Below are 23,217 nucleotides of genomic sequence, written 5' to 3' on the forward strand. Positions count from 1 at the left end.
TCCCCCCACAACAGGCAACTTCACCCTAGAAATCTTCCCTACCACCACTGTTCCTCTTTCCTCATTAGAGCAGGGCCAAATCTCCTTGGGTAGAGAGATCCACTCCCAGGCAGAGTCCATCCCTCCCTCTACACTGGCACCCCAGAACCCTGCTTAGGCAGAAGTGAGCTGGTCTCAGAGAAGTCCTGCCTCCGACAGCACCAGGAACATTCTAGACTCCTGCCTTGAGATTAAGCTAAGCTTCTGTTTGACGTCACCATGGAGACCTGGGTACAGGTGCAAGGCACAAGGCCAGAGTCAAACTCTTTCATCTGTGGGACCCCAGGCAATCTGCCACCCCTCCCCATCCCGCAGAGCCTGTAACCACCACCCACCTCGGAGGGCTGGCAAGGAGCGATGCAATGTTTGTGGAGTGTTTAACTCAGGCCAACCCCTGGTGAGTGGCTCTCAAACACAAGCTGTTATCATCATTAAAAAGGAATCATGAGGCGGCCACACCTCAGTGGTGCCCAGCACTCTAGTTTACAAAGCACAGCGTAGAGCCTGGAGCCTTGAGGAGACCTGGGAAGCAACCTGGATGGAGGCTCGCTGCAGACTCACACATGCCTGGCCTGGCCTAGTGTCCTGCTCTCACAGGTCTGTGGCCCAGGGATCTCTACACATTTGTCAAAGTGAGAGAATAGCCGCTCTCACAGCAGGTGATGGGCGTGGCCAGACCCAGCCGCTTTCCACTTAGATGTTCCCAGAACCATCCTCTGCTGAGCGATTGGTCTGTGCTGCGTTTGACTGAAAATGTCACCTTGCCGCCAGTGACCATATGGCCACAGACGGAGGGAGCCCGGGTTCCCGGGAAGAGGAGGAGAAGGAGAGTAATTTGTAGGTGTATTCGGAATCATCACCTAGGAGACAGGGGGAAGAACTTGGTGGGTGGAGGAGGAAGCCAGTGCAGGGGACTCAGTCACACCAAACAAGAAGTCTCTGCGCTGCCCTACCCCTAGAGGTGACCTACGTGAAGGAATGCACAAGGTTATCCCATAGAGAAGCCTTTTCTCTGTATCTGTGGCAACTGGCCAACCAGGGTATGTCTGAGACGTGACAGGAAATGACAGATGTGGTTTCTCTGTTGTGTCCAAGAAAGGAAGAAAGGAAAGGAGAGAAGAGAAGGAAGGAGGGGAGGGAGGGAGGAAAGAAGGAAGGAAGGAATCACTTCACCTTCCCCCGTTTCTCCCTCACTAGCTAGAATGCAGATGTGATATAGGGACTAGGCAGCCACTTTAGATCATGAGGTAGGGGCCTAGTATAAGGTTATGTGGAGCAACAAGAGAGAAGGAGCCTGGGTCACTAGCACGTCACTCAGCTCCCTTGTCATTCTCTCTCTTTTTTTTTAAAGATTTATTTATTTATTTATTTATTTATTTATTTATTTATTTATTTATTTATTTATTTAATGTAAGTACACTGTAGCTGCCTTCAGACACTCCAGAAGAGGGCGCCAGATCTCGTTATGGATGGTTGTGAGCCACCATGTGGTTGCTGGGAATTGAATTCAGGACCTTCGGAAGAGCAGTCAGTGCTCTTAACTGCTGAGCCATCTCTCCAGCCCCCCTCCCATGTCATTCTAAACAACACAGGTCCTACTCTGTCATATGCCATTGGCTTTCTGCTCTTTGTGACAGCTGACTGACAACCTGTTTGGAAGGATTATTTGCTGACTCTCCTTTTTAAAAGATTGTGTCTGTGCAGGGAAAGTACAGGGTTTTGTCATATTCCCTAAACAGCGCAGGGCAATGGTTCTCCCCACAGAGTCTACCCTGCGCTTGGTAGTTCAAGCCATCTAGAGATGTGTGCTGGCTGCATTCCTGTCAACTTGATACAAAACTAGAGTCATTTGAGAGGAGGAAACTTCAATTGAGGAGATGCCTCTGTAAGATCGGGCTGTAGGCAAGATTGTAGGGCATTTTCTTAATTAATGATTGATGTGGGAGGGCCTGGACCATTGTGGGTGGGGTCATCCCTGGGCTGGTGATCCTGAGTTCTGTGTGAAAGCAGGCTGAGCATGCCACGAGGAGCAATCCAGATAGCAGCACTCATCCATTGCCTCTGCATCAGCTCCTGCCTCCAGGTTTCTGCCCTGCTTGAGTGTCTGTCCTGTCTTCCTTCAGTGATAGACTATGATGTGGAAGGGTGAGCCAGATTAACCCTTTTCTCCCCAGCTTGCTTTTGGGTCACAGTGTTTCATCACAGCAATAGTAACCCTAACTAAGACAAGGTACTTTATAGTCTTCAGTCTTTTCTGGGATGTTTGGGGGTTAGACAGGCCAAGCACTACAGTGCTTCAGAAAGGAGACAGACCTGTTTGGGTCTCCGTGTTTGCCTATAAGTTATCTCCCGGGGAGACAGGGGCACAACTCCATCTGGGTACCCACACCAGTGCCTACCTATTTACTGAAATGTGCTTCCTGACAGATGTGTGTACACAGTCGCAGTGTTAGGCGCAGAAGGACAGCAGTGCCACAGCCAGAAAGTCTAACGCAGGGGCACTGCCTTTCCTACATACAGTCTGTCATTGACAAGAGCCACCTTAGCACGGCACATGACTGGGTTTGGCATACGGTGGGCTTGAGATTTCCAGCAGGCAAGCTCTACTTCGGGAGGCAAGCAGGACAAGAGCAATTGTGGCTCAAGCCGTTGTCCCCACACTCAAGGCGCAAACATTCGCAACCCCATGACCTGTTGCATTTCAGATCCGCTTCAATCAAGCAGGATGCCTTTGCCTTTGACCAAGTCACTGAGATGCAAGGAGGGTCCTCCATTGTCCTCAGCTACTCCTTCATTTCCCCAAAGCTCCCAGGTTCCTGTTGGTGACTTAACGTAGGGACACTGAATGGATCTGGGGACATCTGCAGCCAAATGGACTCAGAGGACCACAGCATGTGGCTGGTGGCCCACCTTAAAAAAAAAAACTAGCCGGGCATGGTGGTGCACGCCTTTAATCCCAGCACTTAGGAGGCAGAAGCAGGCGGATTTCTGAGTTCGAGGCCAGCCTGGTCTACAGAGTGAGTTCCAGGACAGCCAGAGCTATGCAGAGAAACCCTGTCTCGAAAACCAAAACAAATAAACAAACAAACAAACCAACCAAACAAACAAAAAACAAAACAATACAAAAAAACAACAACCTAACTAAAGCAAAACAAAAACAAATAAACAAGAACAGTCTTCTGTAGCCCAGGCTGGCCCAGACTCACTACACAACTCAGGATGACCTTGAACAGCTGATCTTCCTGCTTCACCTCCAAGTGCTAGGGTCAGAGACACACACCACACACCATCTGGGATTGGACTCCTGTCTTTGTGCACATGAGGCAATCTATCAACTGAGCTGTGTCCCCAGCTTGAGTCCTTATTTGTACTACTTAAAATAGTGTTTCTAGGGTCTAGAGAGATGGCTCAGCAGTTAAGAGCACTGACTGCTCTGCCAGAGGTCCTGAGTTCAAATCCCAGCAACCACATGGTGGCTCACACCATCTGTAATGGGATCTGATGCCCTCTAATGATGTGTCTGAAGACAGCTACAGTGTAAGAAAGAAAGAAAGAAAGAAAGAAAGAAAGAAAGAAAGAAAGAAAGAAAGAAAGAAAGAAAGAAAGAAAGAAAGAGATAGATAAACAAATCTTTTACAAAATAGTGTTTCTCTGTCAACTGGTAGAGGTAGGGGTCTCTCTCTTTTGAGGATAGGAGAGATCTGACAGCGCAATCCTGAAACCACGCTCTCTGGTTCCCAGGTAGGAGGCAGGGAAGGGGTAGGGACCAATGTGAGTCTACTAATACCCCCTTTGATGTAAACTCACCTCTCAGAAGAGAAACCCTGGGCCCCTGGGAGTCTGTTAGCTTGGGACGAAGGCTGTGTCCTGGTCGGTGCCCATGAGGGGGTAAGGGCTGCAGATGTTGTGGTCTGAGCCACAGCTGGATTTTCACATCAGTCTTACAGCCCTGTGCCTTTAACTGGAGAAAGGCTGCTGGAACCGAACCACAAGGCCATCTGTCCCTGGCGCATCCTGTCCTGTTTCACTCTTCCTATCTTCAGTTTTAGCAGACATCTTCCGTCAAGGAATGGCGGGAACAAGGAGTCCTCATTTACAGGGAGGGAAACTGAGGCCCAAAGAGGGATCCCAGCCTCAGTGAAGTTAGGGCACTGTGAAGTGAGGTCTAGACCCAGGTGTCTCCTATAGTGGGCTCTGTCCCTGTCCTGGGACACTGCCACCTATAAACCCTCCTACACACCCCTGCCCACCATGGCATGTCACAGAAGTACACAGCCACAGCAGGCATGCACACATGGCCTTGGCTTTCCCTGTGGCTTCATCTCAGAATGCAAAAATCATTATGAGGCTCTCGCCCTCTGCCTGTCTCCCTAGAAGGCACTTCAGGCAGCAGCTGGCAGGGAAAGTCGAGCCACGGAGCCCTGACTCACTCTCCGCCCCAATTACCAGGAGCCATTTGGGAAGAGCTGGTCTCTCCTGGAGCCAGGAAGAGCAACTTCAAACGAAAACCACAGGCAAGAGCAGCCCTTTAACCGGAGGCAGCTACTGTGCTATGGGGTGTGAAGGGAGAGATTGTAGGACCCACCCAAGTGCCCTGGGGCCTTCTGGGTTCTGGTTCCAAGTCCTCCACCTTTAAGCAGCTTTGGGAATAACACCATGCATCTGTAGCAGGTGCAGATGTTCCTATGACACCAATGTCTCTCAGTCACGGTGTCAATCCCTTTAGGTCCCCAGATTCAGGGATCTATATCTGCCCAGACCATCACTGGGTCCTCGGGATGAAACACGGGACACAGTAGACACTTAAGAAGTGATGTCGGATGGCCAGATAGTCCCTTCTTTTTACTTCTACAAACCCCTCCTCTTGACTTCAGTCCAGGGATCTGAACTCTCATTTTATAGACGAGGGAATGGGTTCAGTCAAGTTACGCGCATGCTCTACTTAACCGTGAAATGGCTCTCCGGGGACTTATTCTCCTTAACACCACTGTCCCCTCCCTGGTTTCCTTACTGTCTGAACTCACGTGCCAGTGTCCATGGGTACTGTCAATCAGGGTTCCTTCTTACAACCAGGAAGCCAAGAAACCCACTCGTGAAGAGGAAGGCCCCACCACGGCTGTGGGTGGCATGCACATGTGGACCTAAAGGACTCATCTCTCCCAGCAGCGTCACCCCAGAGACCAAGCTGTCAGCACGTGAGCCTTAGGTGACGTTCAACATCTAGAGGGAGCAGAGCTGGGTGACTTCCCAGAGAGACTCGGCAGCTGAGAGGACACAAGACCGCAAACAGATGACCCAAGGTACGACACAGGCTGATGGGGACCAGCATGGTCTCATTCCAAAGTGTTTTGAGTCACCAATAAGGCAAACTTGTTTGTTTGTGTACTTGAATCTAGAGGCAGAGTCCTGGTCAGTGTTTCCTGCAGTTGTCTTAGGAACCCAAGAAGAGAGTCTGCCTGAGAAAGAAAAGCTGACATTAAAGCCGTAAAACTGGGTATGAATGAACAATGGTGGTATCAAGCTGTGCCTGAGCGGCTGTGGCTGGCTTTCAGGACTGTGAGACATTAAATATCTCTCGTGAGTTGAGCAGAGTTTCTTAAACCTGGCTACTGCTGAACATACTCAACAAATCTAACCACATACATTGTCTTACAGAGATCTCAAGACTACTTTTTTCTTTCTTTTTCATTTATTTGTTTGTTTGTTCATTCATTCATTCATTCATTCATTCATTCATTCATTCATTTACTGTTTGAGATAGGGGTCTCTCTGTGTAGCCCTGGCTGTCCTGGAACCCACTCCGTAGACCAGGCTGGCCTCAAACTCAGAAATCCACCTGCCTCTGTTTCACTAGTACCGAGATTAAAGGGGTACGCCGCCGCCACCACCCAGCATCAAGACTCCTCTTATTGTCTGAGTCTGAGGTAAAAGAACAGGAGGGGGACTCTGATTTCCTCCAACCCCCCACCTTTACATAGACCCCTTCCTCTATGGCTCAGAGCAACCAACAACCTCAGACACCAGCGTCCCAAAGCTGGGGATAGCCAGGTAAGTGTAAGGACGATGGGGGGGGGGGGGGATGGCAACCAGGCTTCCCATTGCTGCCTGCAGGGAGCCAATTTTCTCTTCCACAAAGGCTCTTCTCTGTCTCCAGGGTGCTTCTCCTCTGATCTCCTGTCTCCAGGACACCTATGAAGGTGTCTCAGTTTTCAGAAGTCAGTTGTCAAGTTACGAGCGTCCTGTGGCCACTTTCCAGCAGACCCTCATCCAGTCTGTAGATATCAGAACCAGAATGGGAGAAAGGGGGCTGCCAGTTGCACTGCTTCCGGATGGTCGGTCGGGGTTGAGGTTGGGGTTGGGGTTGGGGGTAGATTGTTCAACCTTTCAATCCTAGGTAGAGTAATGACCCGACAAAGAGGTCCACCCCCAGCCAGGTTGGTAGACTTGCTGCCTAGCACAAATGAAGCCCTGGGTTCAAACCCTATCCACACTTCTATTGGACCGGGTAGCTTATGCCTCAAACGTCAGCGCTTGGGAGGTGCCAGTGGGAGGATCAGAAATTCAAAACCATCCTTGATTACACATGGACTTCAAGGCCAGCCTGGGCTAAGAGATTCTGCTCCACAACACTGCACACACACACACACACACACACACACACACACACACACACACACACACACACACACACGATGTCTACCTCCTAATTCTAGAATCTTTGAAGCTTACAAAGGGGACTTTGGGATTAAGATTTGGAACCTGACCCTGGCAGTGGTGGCGCACACCTTTAATCCCAGCACTCAGAGAGGCAGAGGCAAGTGGATCTCTGTGAGTTCGAGGCCGGCCTGATCTATTAAAACAGGAACACAAACCAAAAAGACTTGGTACCTTAATGCAGGAGAGGTCACCAAGTGGGCTCAATCCAACCTCTGGAGGTTTTGAAAGCAGAACCCCTCATGGGTGTATGCCAGGTACCAGTGAGACTGAGCTGTGCTCACTCGGAGGCTGAGGAAGGCTCCACACCGGGGTGTGTGGGGTGTGTGTGTGTGTGTGTGTGTGTGTGTGTGTGTGTGTGTGTGTGTCTAGAAGCAGAGAGAAGGGACCTGCTAAGAGGATATTGACCCTAATCCCAACCCAAGTTGGAATTCTGACCTCCAGAATTGCTACAGAGCCACCAAATCTGTGGTTATTGCAACAGCCATAGAAACTAGCCTGAGTACCCAGCCTTGCCTTCTTCACTTGGGAAAGAAGAGACCTTTACCCAAACCACCATGGAACCCTACAGGGCCCACATGAGCTCAGCCCCAGCTCCACCAAGCCTGAACTTTAAATCCAGGCTTCCAGTAGGTGCTTGCTGCCAGGGAGTCCAAGGGTGCGGCCTTTGCCTGCTCTCGGACCAGGCATAATGCTCAGTGCCACCTTAGTCTTTCTGTGGACCTTGATCTTGAGCCAGGCAGAAAGAGGAAGGATTAAGAGAGGGCTCTGACAGCGACTGGAAGGAACGAGGCCCAGGCCAGCTGCCAGCCAGACTGCTGGGGTAACTGGATCTGTCAGGATCAGAGCCTGTGCCCAGCTGCCCTAACAAGCTAGGCTCAGCCACTTGTCCCCAATATGCTAATTAATCATAGAAGCAGTAGATCAAAGTAGGGAAAGGAGATTTACTCCATGTGGCCACTTAGGGGGAAAGGAACTAAGAAGTCTAGTGATCCCTTCACATTCACTTCGTGCTCCTAAATGAAGTTTAAATAGAGAGGGGCCCAGAGAGATGGCTCGGCAGGTAAAGGCCCTTGCCACCAAGCCAGATAGTACACCATGGGGGGGGGGTGTGTCTGGATATGTCCTTTAAATAGAGAGACAGAGATATGTGTAACTAAAGCCACGGTCCAGGTGTGGCCAAGCTGAGCCACCCTTATGTCAGTGTGTCTGTCCTGAAAGGTGGTCTGTCAGATTGTCCTAGGGTGTGGAGTCTCCTAGAAGGCAAGGGCTCCAGTCTGTAGCCTTTTTCTTCTCCTGGTGTGAGACTTGCAGGAGAAATCTGAATTCCCTGTCGACAACTGCCTGGGCAGTTAGTTACACTGGGGGACAGAACTCTAAGGGGCAGCTAACTGGGGCCACATGCTTTGGGCTGTGGGGTCCATGTGGGTAGTGAGGTTCAGCCTCAGTTACTGACCTACAGTAAACCACTGCAGAGCCATCTGGTGTTAGAGATGGAGTGCCTGCTGAACAAGGTGGACAGTCCCACGAAATTGATATCAAGGGCCAGGCAGTGATGGCACAAGCCTTACGTCTTAGCACTCTGAAGGAAGAGGCTGGTGGATCTACAGGAGTTCAAGGCCAGCCTGGTCTGCAGAGTAGTGAGTTCCAGGACAGCCAGGGCTACAGAGAGAAACCCTGTCTTGGAAAAGAAAAAAGAAAAAAGGAGAGAGAGAGAGAGAGAGAGAGAGAGAGAGAGAGAGAGAGAGAGAGAGAGAGAGAGAGAGAGAGAACTGGGAACTCCAGGGAGGCTGTCCTTAGTTCCTTGAGACCCACACACACACCATTATCAGCTCTGACCACTCCAGGTACCATGTAAAAACTCTAGCATCCAGCTTGGCCATCAGGGAGAGGGGAGGAGAAGATAGGGGAACTGAGCTCTAGAGGGACGGGGACCTACTTTTCCCAGGAAAGAAGGCTGAACAGGGCAGGCAAAACTGGGTGACCCAGGGCCTCTTGGTCCCGGAGTTATTTGTGAAGTTCATACTTTGAACAAAATACTGTTTATAGTTTTCTACTTTTTAGGTTGTATTAGCCTATCAGCTACCCCCTCCCCCCATATTTGTACTTTATCACTGGTCTCTGCTTTCCAGAAGAAGAAGCCACACACTGGCATAACCCAGCATAACCCAGCAGGAGTCAGAAGGCAGAGCCTGGGACTTGGGACTCCAGCATGCACACTGTGCTCCGGGGCCTTGGGGATCTTGTTAAGAGGCAGTCTGGCTCTGCAGGTCTTGCAGGGCTCCAGAGGCTGCACCTCCAGCCAGGTGACTCTGAGGGGATGCGGCGGCGGTGGGATTCTGGTCCTTAGGAGGAGCTCTCCACTGAGCCTGCTCAGTGCTTATTCTGGTAGGGCTGGGGATCAAACCTAGCGCCTTGTCTGAAGGCCACTCAGGTGCTCGGTTACTGTACCCTGTAGCTGTTATGCTGAGATTTACCTGAGTTGTGTAAGGAAGCTGGGGCTTGAAAAGTTCAATTTGTGGAGGTCGCGGGACGGAAGTGACTGGAAGCAGAGTCTGTGTGTTGGACGGCTGTATCATGCGCCCATGGCGGGATGGACCGTGCTGGGGATGGGAATCTCAGCTTTCCCCGAAGGACCACTGTCATGCAAGGCATCTCTCCTTCAGGTCCCCGCCCTAGACTAGAATGATAGCATTAGTCACTACCAACCTCACAGCCAGCCCTGATCCACCTAATCCCTGCTAAGTACCCCTGCCAGCTCACGCCCCGACTGCTGCTGCTGATCGTCACGGTCACTACAGGGCCAGGTGCACATGCCTTGTCCTGATCACACCACACAAATCCCCCTCCCAAATCCTAGGACTTCAAAAGGGAGGCCCCGCCCCGCCCCAGACTATGCCAGCGCAAGAATGACATCATTCCCAGGTTACATGGGAAAACAAAGAAACTTCCCGATGGTTCGATGGACTCCCTGCAGAAGCCCTGGAGAGCTGACCGGCTGACTGCTGTCCCTCTTCTGCTAGAGACTAGAGGAATGTTCTAGGGACCAATTTCAAACTTTATAGTTTAGGCTTGGGTCTGGATCCCAGCATTCACTGAGTGTCAAATAAATGAATCTGACTCTTTGAGGGATAACACAGAAACCCACAGTGAACTGGTAAAAAACAGAAAAGAATGTGGTCTAAAGACTTAGAAGTGAGGGATAGAACATTCTGGAATGTATAGAGGGCTCTATATCCCGTGGTGTTTAAGGGATTCATTTTTCAGTTTTTAAACTTTTAAAAAATTATGTATATAGGAGTATGCACATGTTGTGGGTGCAGTACCTAGGGTGTCCAGAAGAGGGCGTCAGATGCCCTGGAGCTGGCATTGTGGGGCTTGTGAGCCGAGAGACCTGGGTCCTGGGTGCTGAACTCAAATCCTATGTAAGAGCACTGGGAGTTCTTAACTGCTGGCCGTCTCTCCAAGATCTACCTGAGGCTGAGATCTGAACTCAGCCTCACTGAGCTCTGTCTCTAAGGAGGGCTTTGCTGCTGTGGTCCTGATGCTGTGTTTATATCATTGAACTGAGATTCTTCCCATCCTTGGTCAGCATCAAGCCTCTAGGGCCAGGTCCGTGCCAGAGCTGTTGGCGGAGCTCTCAGTGCTGAGTTCCCTCTGAGCTGGCCATGCTGACAGAGGCGGCTCTCCTTCTCAGAAGTACCCCTCCCCCTCTGCCTCCCTTTCTGTCTCTCTCTATCTCTATATCTGTCTCTCTTTCCCTCCCTCCTCCTTCTCTCTCTTCTTTCTTTTAAGATATAATCCTGCTATGAGCTCAACCTTCAACTCATAGCCTTGAACTCATGATCCTCCTGCCTCAGCCTCCTAAGTACTGGGATTACCACTATGCAGCCCTACACAGAGCCTTCAGTCCATTAGATTGCTCTGAGATGGGGAGCCCATTTCTGTGTATCATACCATCTTGAACACTGTCTCTGGTCTCTCTTTGTTCACCAGATGCCAGTAGCGTGCACATATGTGCATGCATGTGGACACACATATACACACACGTGTACACGTTCCCCAAATGGTCAACCCAAAGTCTCTCTGGATCCTGCCATGTGGCTTATGGGAAGGAGCCTTCCAGGCCTAGACCACTACTTTACAAGGATTCTCTCACAGAACCCTCACAGCCACTGAAGGGCAGTCCCTTTGACTGTCTGCGTTGAACAGGTGGGGAAACTGAGGCCTGTGTGTAGTAGCTCAGCTATCCAAAGCTTTGAGGTCTAGTGGCATGGGGACACATTCATGGCTCTTTGCTTCTGCAAGTGAAGTGAGCTTTGGCAGGCAGACATATGCCTGTGACAGGAGCTGCTGTGGTGGGGGGCCTGGTGTTTCGATCCACTGTCACCATAGGACAGTTTGGGGCACCTAAAAAAAGTGACACCTGTGCCTGCTCTCTCAGGAGTCACTAGTTTCTCTTCTGAATCATCCTCACATGCAGACACACAGAGACAGACAGACAGACAGACAGACACAGAGACACACACAAACAGACATATAGACACACACAGGCACACACACAGCATAAAGATGCACACAGAGACACACACACACAGACAGATGCACACAGACACAGAGATACATACAGAGAGAGATACACTCAAACATACAGACTCACACATGAGCAGACACACACACACACACACACACACACAGAGCTGACTTCTGCCCTGTTTCTCTGTAAACTCCCTGAGTTGTGAGGTCTGTGCCTTCCCAGCCTCCTCTCCCATCAGCTGCTCCACCCGCTTCAGCTGGCTCCCAGGCCAGCATCTGCGAAAGGATCACGTGGCCACTCCTCTGTCCTCACCAGCCCTCTTTGAGCTCTGGAAGATGGCTCTCCCTTTTCCTTGAGGCACTGTCTTTCATCAGCTTCCTCACAAGACACAGCCGGCCTTCCCTCCCTGGAGTCTCTAAACACAGGAGGTTCCAGCACATCTAGCCAGCTGCATATCCCTGTTTATACAGAGAGAGAGAAACACAGATGCAGCCCAGAATCTGAGGGTGTGACTCAGTGGCACAGTAGATCCTAGGGAAACGGCTCAAACAGAGCTGGCATTGTTGCCCAGTGGGACAGACCTTGGGGTCACAGCTCTGTGGAACAGCCGCTAAGGGGGTGGCTCAGTGTCAGAGTGTGTGGTTTCATAGTATAGCTCTTTCCTTGCATGCAAGAGGCTCTGGGTTCAACCCCTAGCACCCATTGCAAAACAGTAATGCTTAGGACTGATCAACTCCATACTTTGCCATAAAGTTTTATTGATGCAGCTTCAGGTGTGCCCCAAAGTGCAAGAATTATACAACTTCCCAGTTACCCTCACTCACCTCTCCAGATTTCCCAGATTCTAACAAAGACATTCTTCTTCTCTCCCTCCCCTTTTACCTTTTTCTCTCTCCATCTTTCCTCCCTTTTGCTCTTCTTCTCTCTGCCTTTCCCTTTCTACTCTGTCTCTATTTATACTTGCATTTTATATACGGCACATTTTAATAAATCACATATATTCATTATGGTGGTTTGATTGAAAATGGCTCCCATAGGCTCATGTTTGAATACTTAGTCTCCAGTTGGTGGAACTGTTTGGGAAGGATTAGGAGGTGTGGCCTTGGTAGCCATTCCCAGACCCCCATGTCCTCCCCTCTCCCTGATGCCTGGTAGCTGTGACTCAGAATGTGAGCTCCAGCTTCGGTGCCATGCCTGCCTGCCTACTGCCATACTCCCTGTCACGATGACCATGGACTCACGCTCTGAAAGCCCCAAATAAGCCCTTCTGGAAGTTGTTTTGGTCACGGTGTTTTTCTTATCACAGTAGCAAAAAATGACTAAGACGTTTATGTCTATATCTCCTGTATATTAACCCAAGCTGCCTGCCAGTCCGTTACAGCCATGACAACCTCCATCAGAAATGGATCTACTATGTATGAAACTGGAGGAAATTAGCAAGGACACACTATCTCAGCCACAGAGATGAGGTTTCCACAGTTCTCCACATAGTCTCCCTATGAGCCGAAGAGCAGCCTGGGTCTTGTGCGACATCCAATCACGGCACTTCTTCCTTTTCTTTGTAGCTGGACAATTTCTTGGCCTCGCATTTTAAGGCTCAGATGACAGGATACGTCCTGGTGAATTGTTTGTGGCTGTCCTGTCAGGTGCCTGCCCTGCCCCCACCCCCACCCAGGTCACTCCAGCACACACATTCTTTCTCTTCTGAAAATTCTTGATGAAATAGTGACTCAGGTTTTCTTGTCCCCTTTCCCTGTCACTTCTAATGTCACCTCTTCTGAAGAGTCACTCAGGGAAGAAGGAAGTTTCTTTTTCCCAGTGACAACATCCTGCTTGGGGGGGGTGTCACAATTTCTTTTTATTTTTTCTTTTCTCTTCCTTCTCCTCCTCCTCTTCCTCCTCCTCTTCCTCCTAATCTTCTTCTTCTTCTTCTTCTTCTTCTTCTTCTTCTTCTTCTTCTTCTTCTTCTTCTTCTTCTCCTTCTTCTTCTTCTTCTTCTTCTTCTTCTTCTTCTTCTTCTTCTTCTTCTTCTTCTTCTTCTTCTTCTTCTTCTTCCTCTTCCTCTTCTTCTTCTTCCTCTTCCTCTTCCTCCTCCTCCTCCTCCTCTTTGGACAGCATCTTACTCCGTAGCCCTGGCTGTCCTAGAACTCATTCTGTAGACCATAGTCTCCTGGAACTCAGAGATCAGCCTGCCTCAGTGCTGGGATTATAATCATAATTTTAATGTGTCTTTTTAAAATTACAATTTAATTTTACTCTGTGTACATTTGTATGTGAGCCCACGTGTGGGAGTCAGGGCAACCTGAAAAAATCAGTCCTCTCCTCCCACTATGTAGGTCCCAGGGTCAAACTCAGGTCATCAGGCTTGGCAGCAATCGCCTGACCTGCTGAACCATCTCACTGGCCCCTTGAACCAACATGTTCTCTGTGGGGTGCCTGACCCCCTCTTCACTCTCCTTTCCTCTGCACCTCCAGTGTTTATTTCTGGTATGCCTGGAATCTGTTGGCGCCACAGAAGTAGAACTTGGAGACCCTCAAGGCCAAGGGTCTCACTCTCTTCCACACACACAGACCCTGGCTCTCTCACCTCAGCCCCTGCCCGTAGACACCATGACTGGAGTGACAGCTGGAGAAGCAGGAAGCAGGAGCTGGGACTCAGACCAGTGTGTGGAATCCATCATGGAAGCATTCCCATCTGCTCACATCCCCAGGCCACACTTAGAACCCTCAGGCAATAGTAGCCCTCTTTTTCTTTCCTTTTTTTCTTAATTTATGCATAATTTCTATTCATGCATATATGTTCGACTGTGTGTGTGTGTGTGTGTGTGTGTGTGTGTGTGCACCACCCATGTGCAAGGCCCTCAGAGGCCAAAGAACTTTGGGTCTTTTAGATCTGGAGTTATTTGTGGTTGGGAGTCACCTGATATGGGTGATGGGAAGCAAACCTGAGTCTTCTACAAGAATGGCAAAAACTTCCTTTTTGTTCTTGTTTTGTTTGAGACAGAGTTTCTCTGTGTAGCCCTGTCCGTTCTGAAACTTGCTCTGTAGAGAAAGCTGGCCTTGAACTCAGAGATTCGGCTGTGTCTGCCTCTGAGTGCTGGGATTAGAGGTGTGTGTCACCATCACCCAGTAAAAGCTTTGAACAGCTGGTCTCTCTCTTCAGCCCCCGAAACACCCTTCTGTATCTCCCTCTTGGCTTACCCCTACCTGGCCTTCAAGACCCAGTCCAAAGCCCACCCCTTCCCAGTACGTGAATCCCAGAAGCAATTCACATCTGGTTTTGAGTGCTTCTTCCTAATACTCCCTCTCTGTTCTAATGGGTTTGCTATTGAAGCCTGTGTAAGTGTCCCACCAGACTTGGCACTCCTTGGAGATAGAGCCTGAGTCTAGAATCTAATGCAGTACCAACCCTGGACACGCAGGAATCTCTAGTGTCCTGGCAGTGTCTGTGGAAAGGGGAGAAAATGGACCAGACACATCTGAACATAAATTCTTAAAATAATAACATGCTTGGGGCTGGAGCAATGGCTCAGCTCAGCAGTTAGGATCATGGCTGCTCTTGCAGAGGACCCAGGTTCAATCCCCAGCACTCTTTTGGTGGCTCACACCCATCTGTCACTCCAGGGCATCTGACACCCTCACACAGACACACGTGCAGGCAAAGCACCAGTGCACACAAAAGGAAATCATTTAGTAAAAAACAACAACGTGCTTAAGCTGTGTTTCAGGAGAAGCCTCTAGAATCCACCCAAGGACTCTCTGAAACTGGCTTTTCAAGAATAGACGTGTGGAAGCTGGGAAGAGCACTTCCTGACAAGCACAGGTCCTGGGTGTATTCCCAGGATTATAAGAAAAAGGAAACTTCTCGAAGGTGTGGTGGCATATAGCATGAGCTTTTCACAGACCCACCAGCCGTATGCATAAGGACATGAGGTCTTCTATAGAGTTTATAGCTTCTGCTTTTTGCTTGGGCTGTCTCCCAGCTGTCTTTTAAACTTGACCTGGTTATTCCAGCCTACGATGCAAAATGTAGCTAACTCTATACCTCTCAGCTTATCTGTTCTCTTCTACTTCAGCTCCCAAATCTTGTTCTCTTCTTCTCTCAGCATCCCTCTCTATGTCTGGAAGTTCAGCCCAAGCTATTGGCCATCAGATCTCTCGTACAACCAATCAGCAGTGAGACCACCCCTGCTACAGTTCTAGATTACCTTCAGGCAGATGAGGAAGAGTGAAGGCTCAGAAATATCAGGCCAGTGAGGGGCCATAGAAATGACGACAATAGCCAGATCTGCTAGCATTCAGCTTGCTGCTGGTGCAGATTTAACAATCGAAAACACAGAGACACGCCATCATACAAGGTTAAAAAAATCACTCTGATAACGGCACGCAGCTGTAAGCCCAGCACGGGCAAAGAGATCGCGATTTCAAGCCTGGGCTACAGAGTGAAGGTGTCTCAAAAAGAAAAAAAAAAAAAAAGTGACCGTGGTGCTGTGGTTAAAAGTGCTCCCCGCTTTTCCAGGGGATTTTAGCTCAATTCCCAGGCCTAAGTCAGACAGCGTGCGCATGCATGCGCATGCATGTGTGTGCGCTCGCGCACACACACGCACGCATGCACATGCACACATCCACACAAAACATGTAAGTAGCTAGTAAAGCTAACAAGACACAGAAGCAGCAACTGAAACAATGTATTAATTGGCACAATGTACTTTCCCTAAAACTTTTTTTTCCTTTTAAAAGACCTGTTGCCCAGTGTGGTGGCGCACTTATGAGGCAGAGGCAGGCAGATTTCTGAGTTCGAGGCCATCCTGGTCTACAAAGTGAGTTCCAGGACAGCCAGGGCTATACAGATAAACCCTGTCTCGAAAAACCAAAAAAAAAAAAGAATCAAACCCAGGTCCTCTGCAAGAGCAGACAGCATTCTTAACTGCTGATCCATCACTCCAGCCCCATGTTGGCATGTTTCTCTCTTGCACGCGCCCAACTCGCCAGCAAGAACGACGCTGCTACAGGATCCTTCTGCACACGTTTATTCAGTCCTATTTCTTCTTGTTTATATCTCCCTTGTTTATATCTCTCCCTTGTTTATATCTCCCTTGTTTATATCTCTCTTGTTTTTATATCTCCCCCGAACCCTGGGCCTCTCACTCCTTTTATACTCTCTCTCATCCACGCACCACAGGCCACACCCCCTCGCCAGTCACGAGGCTTCAGCTAATCAGGGCAGCAGGGGCAAATCTCCACCAAATTGGATTCACCTGTATCCTGGTACACCTGCGCAGCACTCAAGATGTTTGTGGCTTATATGAGGAAGTCAGGTGCAAGTCATACGACTTAGCTGCAGTCCCTGGCACCTTTGGGACTGCCGCCACACCCGCTCCTAACATCTCCCCCTTTTTTCTTTTCTGGCAGAGAGAATGTCTGTAGATAGCCCCCCGCAGCCATGCCCCTTACCCGTCCTTGGGTGACAAACAGCATTGGTTTGATCCCTGTCTTAGGTTGGTGACATGCACAGGGAGTCTTATCACTGACTACTTCTCTATCATGCCAAGCCACTCCTGGGGAGATTGTGTTTTGCTTGCGGCAGGTGCATCAAAAGGCCAGGATGTTGATTAATCTATGGCCAGATCTTAGTTGCTGCAAGCAAGCCTCATGGGTGAAGGTAGAGGTCTGATCCCCAGTGTGCAAGCATAGGGGCCCTACACAAAACCATCCCTTAGGCTCATCACCCAGAGAGGTCTTGGCCAGCTCCCGTGTCGTTTTTCCTGGGGGAAGGGAACTAGGACACTGAACCTTCATGCAATCAGACGTGCCTTCCACAGGATGCCAACAGCAAGCTATCCTCTGTGCAGTGCTTAGCCTCGCACCCCACGGCATAATGCAGCATAATTTCTTTTAGAGCGGCAAACCGAATCTGAGGAGATTGTCCCGCCTCCACTGCAGCAAAAGCCTACGCTACCATGGCGAAAGTGCGGGCCACACACTCTGCACCTAACACATGTGCCAAACACAAAACACACACACACTATAACAAGCATACATCCCAGGGCTCTCATCCCCGCTCATCTTCCCTGAAGCAAGGGATAGATGGCCAGAGAGGCTATCTCTTTAAGGGGAATTCAGGGATCAAAAAGCGTGGAAAAATTTGAATGTCATGTCGAGCTGGTATCGGCTTCTGGAATACCGAAAGGATCTCTCATCTCGGCTCCATCATTTGTGCTTGTGGGACCATCCACCACATCCACAGTGGCAACTGGATCAGGAGACTTATTCTTGCAGCGTCTCACCAATCTCTCCGGCACCCAAGGCACCCAAAGAGGTTCCGTCTGGTCCTGTGGAAACACACAAACAGACCCTCTCGCCCACGTCAACACCAGATCTGGTCGATCCTCTCCAAATCTCCGGACAGAAGGTCCACCTACAGGTGGCTGCTGAGGAGGCATAGGGAGGCGGCGCAAAAGCTAATTCGCCTTCCTCCTCCACCTCGGCTCTTTTATTTTGTCCTTTCTGTCCACCTGATAACACTGTGTCTCCTTTCTTTTTCCTTTTTCTTTTTAAGCCCTTCTCCTCTTCCGACATACTTTCTTGTTGCTCTGTAAGGATTTTCTGACCTGTCTTGACTGCCTCTACACACAGTTTCAAACAGTAACAGAGTCCATATATCAGAACAAACAAGACCAAAACTATCAGACCTACCCACAAAGGGTCAATGGGAGAAAAAAAGCATAACTACACAGCAAGGATCTCTTGATCACTACACTGAGGTTATCATAGTTCCTTAATCTATCCTGAAACCGTGAACCTTAATTTGTCCCAAAGCCATGAACCTTTAGTTACCTTGTACCTGCTTCCTGGCAACGTTATATTCGCCTCTATTTTATCGGAGGTCCTTCCCAAACTCCTGGGTTACTTTGTGCCTACTTCCTGGCAACTTTATGCTCACCTCTATTTTATCCGAGGTCCTTCCCAAACTCCTGGGGTCGCAAGTTTCACTCACCGTGAACTTACCCTGCCGGCAACCACTGACTGCTGAAAGTTCTGAACTCGGTGGGGGAGTCGGTTCCCCGTACGGGCCACCAATTGTCGCGCCCGCTCTCGACCAGCAAGAATGATGCGACCACCAGTCCTTCTAACAGCAGTTTATTCAGCCTTCATCTTTCTTCTTTCTCTTCATCAGTACCGTTCCCCAGCTGAAGAGTTCTGAATCCAAGCCGGATCCTTCTCAACAGTCTGTTTTACGGGAACCTTTATTAACCACTCCTTCCCTGTGATGCAGTTCTGAATCCTCCCTGTAGCAGGGGGTCTTCGCTCGTGCCTGAAGATGTTTCTTGTCCCGGGTTTCGGCACCACTTCTTGCACGCGCCCAACTCGCCAGCAAGAACGACGCTGCTACAGGATCCTTCTGCACACGTTTATTCAGTCCTATTTCTTCTTGTTTATATCTCCCTTGTTTATATCTCTCCCTTGTTTATATCTCTCTTGTTTTTATATCTCCCCCGAACCCTGGGCCTCTCACTCCTTTTATACTCTCTCTCATCCACGCACCACAGGCCACACCCCCTCGCCAGTCACGAGGCTTCAGCTAATCAGGGCAGCAGGGGCAAATCTCCACCAAATTGGATTCACCTGTATCCTGGTACACCTGCGCAGCACTCAAGATGTTTGTGGCTTATATGAGGAAGTCAGGTGCAAGTCATACGACTTAGCTGCAGTCCCTGGCACCTTTGGGACTGCCGCCACACCCGCTCCTAACATTTCTCTGAGGAGTATTTGGAAAGGGGAGTTTGGATCACGACATCTCTGTATTATCCACTATTAAAACCAGTGGAGTTGGCTCGGGGCTGTGGCACGCATCTGGAGTCAGGACATTCCAAAGGCTAAGGCAGAAGACCCAAAATTCCCAGCCAGCCTGAGCTTCATTATAAGATGTTGTCTTGAAAACAAACAAACAGGGCTAGAGACACCGCTCAGTTGGTAAATTGCTTGACATACAAGCCCAGGGACCCGAGTCTGGACCACGAGCACCCGGGGATCCTAGTCTGGACCACGAGCGCCCATGTAAAATCCTGAGCATCATGGCAAGCATTTGTGATTCCCAGCATTCCGGAAGTGGAGAATGGAGAGTCCCTGAGGCTCGCTGGGCCAATCTAGCATAATTGCGTGAATCCCTGGTGCCAATGAGAGACCCTGTTTTAAAAACTAAGGTCGGGGCCAAGGAGGTGGGTCAAAGCACTTGCCACCAACCCTGGTAACCTAAGTTCTGTTCCCACATAAAGCCAGGCACAGGACAGAAGTACACCTTCAACACAGGAGAGGCAGACAGGAGGACCAGCTGGCCAGACAGTCTAAACAAGTCAGTGAGCGCCAACTCCTCTCAAAAAACTAAGGCTGAGAGCGCTGAGGAAGACCTGATGTCAGCTTCCAGCCTCCACACACACATCTTACACACAGGCACAAACACAATGACCCTTCCATACACCCACTAACTCCCCTTAAAACACACCCAACAGCAGTAAACTGGGACCCACAACTGTCTGTTTTCCCAGAGGCCACCAGCACCAGGGACCCCAGGTAAGAGCCCTCCCTATGCCCACCAGTTCCCCTTAAATCTCACCCAACAGTCATGCACTGCACCCCAAGCCCTGGGCTCCATTTTCCAGTCCACAACTTCAGCAGAAGACCTCTGCTTTCCTGGAAACAACGTAGGCACCCAAACTCCAGAGGTCTGGTAGCCACAGAAACTCTAGTGGAGACACCTCTGACTTACTAGTCACCAGCACCCTCAGGCCACTCAAGCCAGACCAGAGAGGAAACGGAAACTAAGGGGGAAAAATAACCATCTAATAATGATAAACTCAGAAATCAGCTCCTAAACCTATAATAACCCCAAAATCCAGATGACTAGAGGCCAGTGTAAGAACATAGTCACCAACGGCCAAGACAATATGGCGCCACTGGAGTCCACATATCCCTCTACAGCAAGGCCTGGATACAGTTGAAGCACAAGAAAATGACCTTAAACCCAATCTTGTGAAGATAGTAGAGGCCTTTAAAGAGGAAATGAATAGATCCTTTAAAGATATAAAGGAAAATACAACCAAACAGATAAAGGAAATGAATGAAATTGTTCAAGACTTGAAAATGAAAATAGAAGCAATAAAGAAAACACAAACTGAGGGGATCCTGGAGATGGAAAACCTAGGGAAGGGAACAGGAACAACAGACACAAGCATCACCAACAGAATACAGGAGATGGGAGAGAGAATTCCAGGCATAGAAGATGCAACAGAAGAAACTGATACATTGATCAAAAAAAAAAATCTTAAATCCAAAAAATTCCTGACACAAACATCCAGGAAGTCTGGGACACTATGAAAAGACCAAACTTAAGAATAGGATTAGAAGAAATAGAAGGGGGCTGGAGAGATGGCTCAGAGGATAAGAGCACTGACTGCTCTTCTGAAGGTCCTGAGTTCAAATCCCAGTAACCATATGGTGGCTCACAACCATCTGTAATGAGATCTGATGCCCTCTTCTGGAGTGTCTGGAGACAGCTACAGTGTACTTATATATAATAAATAAATAAATATTTTTAAAAAGAAGAAGAAGAAGAAGAAGAAGAAGAAGAAAAAGAAGAAGAAGAAGAAGAAGAAGAAGAAGAAGAAGAAGAAGAAGAAGAAGAAGAAGAAGAAGAAGAAAGAGAAGATTCCAGCTCAAAGGCCCAGAAAATATTTTCAACAAAATCATAGAAGAAAATGTCCCTAACCTAAAGAAAGAGATGCCTATAAATGTACAAAAAAGCTTACAGAACACCAAATGATTGGACCTGAAAATAAACCCCCCACACCGATCACCACATAATAATCAAAACACTAAATGTACAGAACAAAGAAAGAACATTAAAAACTAGGAAGGGAAAAGGCCAAGGAGCATATAAAGGCAGACCTATCAGAATTACACCGGACTTCTCAACAAAGACTCTAAAAGCCAGAGGGGCTGAGCAGATGTCTTGCAAACCCTAAGAGATCTCTAATAGTCCAGACCCTAATAGTCCAGACTATTATATCCAGCAAAACTCTCAATCACCTAGATAGAGAAAACAAGACAGTCTAGGCAAAAACAAATTTAAACAATATCTATTCACAAACCCAGCCTTACAGAAGATACTAGAAGGAAAACTCCAACCTGAGGAGGTTAACTACACACAAGAAAATGCTGGAAATAAATAGTTTAACACCAGAAAAAAACAAAAGAAGGGAAACACACACACACAGAGGCAACCATCACCAACATTAAAATAACAGGAATTAACAATCATTGGTTATAAATATTTCTCCAACATCAATGGACTCAATTCCCCAATAAAAAGACACAGATTAACAGAATGGATGTGAAAACAGGATTCATCATTCTGGGGCACACAAGAAACACACCTCAACATCAAAGATAGACATGACCTCAGAGCAAAGGGCTGGAAATTTTTTTCCAAGTAATTGGACCCAAGAAGCAAGATGCTATAGCCATTCTGATATCTAACAAAACAGACTTTGAGCCAAAATTAATCAAACAAGATAGGGAAGGACACTTCATACACATCAAAGGAAAATCCACCAGGTTGGCATCTCAATTCTGAATATCTATGCCCCAAATGCAAGGGCACCCACATTTGTAATGAAACATTATTAAAGCTTAAGTCACACATTCAACCACACACATTAGTAGTGGGAGACTTCAACACCTCACTCTCACCAATTGACAAGTCATCCAGACAGAAACTAAACAGAGAAATAATGGAATTAACAGATATTGTGATTAAAATAGACCTACCAGATATCTACAGAACACAAAAGAATATACCTTCTTCTCAGCACCTCACAGGCTCTTCTCCAAAACTGACCATATAATAGGTCACAAAGCAAGCCTCAGCAAATACAAGATAATTGAAATAGCCCCTTGTATCTTATCAGACCACCATGGACTAAAACTGGACCTCAACAACAACAATAGAAACGACAGAAAGCCTACAAATTCATGAATACCAAACAACTCTTACTCAATGACAACCAGATCAAGGAAGAAATAAAGAAAGACATGGAAAACTTTCTAGAATCCAATAAAAAAAAATGAAGACACAACATACCCAAATTTATGGGACAATGAAAGCAGTGCTAAGAGGAAAGTTCATAGCACTAAGAGCCTTCATGAAGAAATTAGTGAGATCTCATACTGGAAACTTAGCAACACACCCAAAAACTCTAGAGCAAAAAGAAACAAACACACCCAAGAGCAGGAAATGATCAAATTCATGATTGAGATCAATAAAATAGAAACAGAACAATACAAAGACTCAACAAAACCAAGAACTGGTTCTTGAGAAAATCAACAAAACACACAAATCTCTAACCAAACTAACTAAAAGGCAGAGACAGAATATCCAAATTAACAGAGTCAGAAATGAAAAGGGGGACATAACAATAGATATTGAGGAAGTTCAAAGATTCATTGGGCCTTCAAAAGCCTGTACTGCATAAAACTGTAAAATCTAAAAGAAATGGACAATTTTCTCAATAGATACCACTTACCAAAGTTAAATCAAGATCAGATTAAATAATCCTAATAGACCTATAACACCTAAGGAAATATAAGCAGTCATTAAAATCTCCCATCCAAAAAAAAAGCCGAGGGCTAGATGGTTTTAGTGCAGAATTCTACCAGACTTTCAACAAAGAGCTAATACCAATACACCTCAAATTATTCCACAAAATAGAAACAGAAGGAACACTGCCAAATTTATTATATGGGCCACAGTAACCCTGATACCTAAACCACACAAACCACACAAAGAAAGAGAATTTCAGGCCAACTTTCCTCATGAATACTGATACAAAAATACTCAATAAAATGCTTGCAAACTGAATCCAAAAACA

The 23,217-nt window shown here is 48.0% G+C and overlaps 1 long non-coding RNA gene across 1 annotated transcript; it reads left to right on the top strand.

The window, feature by feature from the left end:
- Nucleotides 1–264: 264 nt before the first annotated feature.
- On the top strand, nucleotides 265–5,629 carry 4930515B02Rik (RIKEN cDNA 4930515B02 gene). The gene is made up of 3 exons (NR_040654.1): nucleotides 265–436; nucleotides 5,113–5,339; nucleotides 5,436–5,629. It is a non-coding gene; the product is annotated as an RIKEN cDNA 4930515B02 gene (long non-coding RNA).
- Nucleotides 5,630–23,217: the final 17,588 nt, after the last annotated feature.

The sequence above is a fragment of the Mus musculus genome, chromosome 4 (genome assembly GCF_000001635.26).
Source record: "Mus musculus strain C57BL/6J chromosome 4, GRCm38.p6 C57BL/6J".
NCBI classification, from domain to species: Eukaryota; Metazoa; Chordata; class Mammalia; order Rodentia; family Muridae; genus Mus; species Mus musculus.